The following is a 5,564-nucleotide window of genomic DNA, read 5'->3' as shown; positions in this document are numbered from 1 at the left end:
TTACCAGAAGTAGGAGACACAGATGAGTATCAGTTGTTTACCCTCATGATTTCATGGCAGACTGGGACCTGTGGCTTGCTGCTGCTGTCCATTATCACAAGAGAGTATTGTACTACATATTTCTAGCCTGGGAAAAGATCAAAATTCAAAGTACAGTTTCTGCTGATTGCATATTGCTTTTGCACCTTTATAAAGTTAAAAAATCATAAGTTGAACGATTGTCTGTCAGGGACTGTCTGTATACCCCCCCTCTTTGAATCTGAGCTTCTCTTGTGATACCTTTGACCAACAAAATGTTCTGGGACTTTTGAGTCCAAGCCTTAAGAGGACTAATAGTTTCCATTTCTTTCCTCTTGAAACACACACTCTTGTGATGTTCATTCTGAAAACCCAGCTGTCATGCTATCAGTAGCCTGAAACCTGAGGTGCTTCGGTTTATAACCCAAGAAAAGTCCCCAGTGGACAACCAGTACAAGTACCAACTGCCAGCCTCAGAGTGACCTTTCTTGGACGTCCCAGTGCAGTGAGACCCCAGACAACTGCAGACCCAGTCAATATCCTATGGAACAGAAGAACCGTCTAGCTGATTCTAGTCAACCTGCAGAAACACGAGAGTTACTAACATGGCTGTTATTATAAGTCATTACCATTTTGGGATGGTTTATTACACAGCAATGGATAGCTGAAAATGTTACCTCTTATAATAAGGCTTATACCTTCTTTCAATATTTTGAATAATGAAAGCACTAAGTGAAAAGTAATGAATCCCATGTGACTTACTGAATAGACTGGCTTATTATATATTAAAGTAACAATGATCTCTGCTACAATAAGAGTATTTCTGAAAATTATTTTTTAATGGCCAGAAGTATTGTTATCCCAAGCAGAGCCAAAATGAAAATGACAGTGGAGTTTAAAAAGCCTCATTAATTTGGGCAGAGTGCATGCTCTAAAAGCAAAGGAACTTGGATCAGCTTGCTGAATATCCTTTTGTGACATTAAAAAACACATATTCATTGTTTGACACTTGAGACTTGATTTTGAGCTAAAGTATCTTAAAGTATCTTTTATGGGGACACAGAAGAGGAGCAGAGTGCTAGGGACGAAGAGACATCAGGAGGTATTTCCCACTGGGGGACTCTGCAGCTAGCATTTGAGTTTAGGGAAATTGAACAGTGGTACTAATTCAGAAATATGTTTTCTTTAATTTTGATATAATATATATATATATATATATATATATATATATATATATATATATATATATATAGTAGTTTTGCACTCCTCTTCCACAGAATTTATTTTGTACCTGTTATACCAAACAGCATTTTAAATACTGACATACAAACTCACTAATGAGTAAAGCAAAAACAAAAGTATTTGTCTTATGAGAAACAAGATAACACCATCATTTATTCTTCAAACATTATTGCACTTTAACTTTCATAATTTGACAATGCATTCATGAAAGACTCTGCAGTCTACTAGTTTTAACAGATAAAGAACACTTTTAAGCAGACATGACTGTATTTAATTGTTTACTAGGTAAGAATTTTACAAACATTACTCATATTAGCGGTAACAGTGGAGCTGGAGAGTATTGTGCCTTCTCCAAGCTGCACGGTGAGAACCACTAACAGAATGGTGGAACTTGTGGCCCTTTCCAACGCCATGGCTCTTGCGGCCTGCAGATGTCAGCTTTGCATCTCTCTGTGCATGTGGACTGGTTTTGTGATCCAGTGGGTGTCAGGATTCCGTCTGATAGCTTTATAGAATGAATCAGTGAGGATAATCTCAAAGAATTTGTACCCAGAATTTTCACCAACCCAGTAAGAATTCAGGACTCTCAGAGCCCCACAGCTGGCTCCACGGCAATGGACTGATGGCTTCGAGGAAACCATCTGGTTAATACCGTGATGGACTGGCTTGCCATAGGCTGCACCCTTAGGAACTGGGCATTTGTGGCCCCTATGGCGCACACAAATCTGATAGAAGATGACCTAACTTTACGTGGTCTTGTATCCCAGCTTGCGTGATTTGTCGGGCTTGGTGGGGCGGAGGGCCTTGTGGAACTCAGAGAGCTGGCGGTACTGCTAGCAGCGCACCCTGAGAAGAACCCACATTACATCGGATTGCTGCTTCCCCCATAGCTCCTGGATGTACTTGTAAATGCCCATCTTGGCTTACTTGACGGCCACAGCCAGAAAACAAAGTGCCTTTCTACTACCTGATGGAACATACTTTCCAAACCATAAATTGGAACATCTGGTTGACAGACATATATGAAATTATGAACACATGGGACAAAATCATCAGGAAAAAAAATAATAAAGCATAGCCACACAGAAGGCAATGTAGGTGATAATAAAAATTAGTTAAACAAAATTTATATAGTGCTTATGATATGCCAGGTAGTGTCCTAAGTTTCAGGAATTAACTCATGTAATAGGTACAAAAACTCAATCACATGGGTCCAATGTTAATTCCTATTTTACAGATGAGGAAATTGAGGCACAACCTTTTAGGTGGCAGAACAAGCTGTGAAATCAGTCTTATTCTAGAATCCATATTCTTTATTTTATTTTATTTATTATTTTTATTGACAAGGTTTATAGGAACAAATTAAATATTTAAAATCCAAGGCCAATTCTTAGGTCTCATTTAGTTTATTCCATTCATTTGTATTCTCTAATGTATTAACAACTTTATCAAGAAACAAGTCAAAACTGAAAATCCCTTTTAACTGTCAATAAACACTCCATTGGTTTATCAAAGTCCTAAGTCTCTCATAAGCAGCATGTTTTACTTTAAAATTTGGAGATTACTTAATAAAACTGATTAAGGCAGTCAATTTAAAAGACAAATTAGTCTCATTCAGGGGTGGTCTATATGTTAATCACCTAGACTCTTGACTGGCCCAAATTTAAAACCCAATTGTTCTAATTCCACAAATATGTTAAATTTCTTTAATGTTAACAATAGATCTGTTGTCTCTTTTGAGAAATACTTTGTCAGAGATACCCAGTATTGCTTACACATTATCTTCTGGCATTCTCCTGGTACTTTCTGTCATAATTGTAAAGGTGGCCAGGTTCCCTGTAAATGTCAGCATTTTTATATGGGCAAAAGCAGTTAATAAAAATCAATTATGTATTATAAGCCAAATCCGCTTGTACTTAATCCCAGTCTTCTGCAAATTTGTGGTTTTGATGTGTTGATTTTAGCCTATCCTTAGTATAAAATGTATCTATAGACACTGTTGCTCAGTTAACACTAAAACTACAAATTGACACTTTTAAGACAAAGCAGAGAACTCTGTTCCTTCAGTGCTTTCATTGAATTCTGACTTTCACTGCTCCGTGGTACCATCCCAGTGAACACTGACACTTCATAGTTTATACCTGTAAAGATAACTGCCTATGAGTTTAAAAATTGATCTGCACCAAGGAAATAATAAAAAAAATTATATGCAACAAATTTGTTTTTAAAAATACAAAAATACTATCTGTCACTTTGTCATGCTGACAATTTGACATATATACACCTGCAGGAGAAAAGTTCCAATTTAGTCATCTGGGCAGCTGAAGCTTGTATATTCTTTTTTTTATATAGAAGTTCCTTAATGAATTTTTTTTAAAAAAGATTTTATTGGGGAAAGGGAACAGGACTGTATTGGGGAACAGTGTGTACTTCCAGGCCTTTTTTCCAAGTCAAGTTGTTGTCCTTTCAATCTTAGTTGTGGAGGGTACCATTCAGCTTCAAGTTGTTGTCCTTTCAGTCTTAGTTGTGGAGGGCGCAGCTCAGCTCCAGGTCCAGTTGCCGTTGCTAGTTGCAGGGGGCGCAGCCCACCATCACTTGCAGGAGTTGAACCGGCAACCTTGTGGTTGAGATGATGCTCTCCAACCAACTGAGCCATCCAGGAGCTCAGCGGCAGCTCAGCTCAAGGTGTCATGTTCAATTTTAGTTGCAGGGGGTGCTGCCCACTGTCTCTTGCGGGAGTCGAGGAATCAAATTGGCAACCTTGTGGTTGAGAGCCCACTGGGAATTGAACGAGCAGCCTTCGGAGTTAGTAGCATGGAGCTCTAACCATCTGAGCCACCAGGCCGGCCCAAGCTTGTATATTCTTAATTGATGAACACACAGTCACTGAGGTTTTACACTGACAGAGAGATGTGTACATATTAAAAATATTTCATATACTAAATACTGCGATAGTCTCTGCTTATATGAATGCCAATCATAATAGTTTCTGTTCTACTTGATTAAAAGTATGTCTTTTTTAAAAATTAAAGTTTATTGGGGTGACAATTGTTTGTAAAGTTATATAGATTTCAGGTGTACAATTCTGTATTACATCATCTATAAATCCCATTGTGTGTTCACCACCCAGAGTCAGTTCTCCTTCCATCACCATATATTTGATCCCCTTTACCCTCATCTACCACCCCCATCTAAAAGTATGTCTTAAGCTAATGTTAAGTGCACTAAAAACTACAAAAGTTCAAGAGTATGTTCTTTTTTTTTATTTTTAATTTTATTAGTTTCAGGTGCACAAGACAAAGTAATACTTAGATGTTTATCATTTATATCCCTCACACTGTGTGAACCCCCCTCCCCCATCCACTATCAAGAGTCTATGTTCTTGGGGCCGGCCGGGTGGCTCAGGTGGTTAGAGCTCCATGCTCCTAACTCCGAAGGCTGCCGGTTCGATTCCCACATGGGCCAGTGGGCTCTCAACCACAAGGTTGCCAGTTGGATTCCTCGAGTCCCGCAAGGGATGGTGGGCAGCGCCCCCTGCAACTAAGATTGAGCACGGCACCCTGAGCTGAGCTGCTGCTGAGCTCCCGGATGGCTCAGTTGGTTGGAGTGCGTCCTCTCAACCACAAGGTTGCCGGTTCGACTCCCACAAGGGATGGTGGGTGGCACCCCCTGCAACTAAAATTGAACACGACACCTTGAGCTGAGCTGCCGCTGAGCTCCCAGATGGCTCAGTTGGTTGGAGTGCATCCTCTCAACCACAGGGTTGCCGGTTCGACTCCCACATGGGATGGTGGTCTGTGCCCCCTGCAACTAGCAAACGGCAACTGGACCTGGAGCTGAGCTGCGCCCTCCACAACTAAGACTGAAAGGACAACAACTTGAAGCTGAACAGCACCCTCCATAACTAAGATTGAAAGGACAACAACTTGACTTGGAAAAAAGTCCTGGAAGTACACACTGTTCCCCAAAAAAGCCCTGTTCCCCTTAAAGTCCTGTTTCCCTTCCCCAATAAAATCTTAAAAAAAAAAAAAAAAAAAAGAGTCTATGTTCTTTTATAAAGAAATCCAAAATGTACAAAATACAACTATAAAGGCAAGGAACGTTGACTGCCATGCAAAATTTTAAACTAAAAACTGCATAGAAATGCAATTTAAAATGACAAACTCAAATTTATGTTAATACTCAAGATAAAAAAAAGTCAGCAGTAAGTTCTATCAACAATGCTTGCAAGGATTTCGAAAAAGAAATACATCCTCTTTGCAGGAATAATGGTGTAAATCAGATCTTGAAGTCTATGGAACAAG

General features: G+C 39.4%; 1 pseudogene; it reads right to left on the bottom strand.

Moving 5' to 3' along the window:
* Positions 1-1,572: 1,572 nt before the first annotated feature.
* LOC109434571 (large ribosomal subunit protein eL15 pseudogene) lies at positions 1,573-2,177 on the bottom strand (annotated as a pseudogene).
* Positions 2,178-5,564: the final 3,387 nt, after the last annotated feature.

The sequence above is a fragment of the Rhinolophus sinicus genome, chromosome 17 (genome assembly GCF_057876585.1).
Source record: "Rhinolophus sinicus isolate RSI-liver-muscle chromosome 17, RSI-T2T, whole genome shotgun sequence".
NCBI lineage: Eukaryota > Metazoa > Chordata > Mammalia > Chiroptera > Rhinolophidae > Rhinolophus > Rhinolophus sinicus.
The sequence above is the reverse complement of the archived record's forward strand: the minus strand, read 5'-3'. Positions and strand labels throughout refer to the sequence as shown.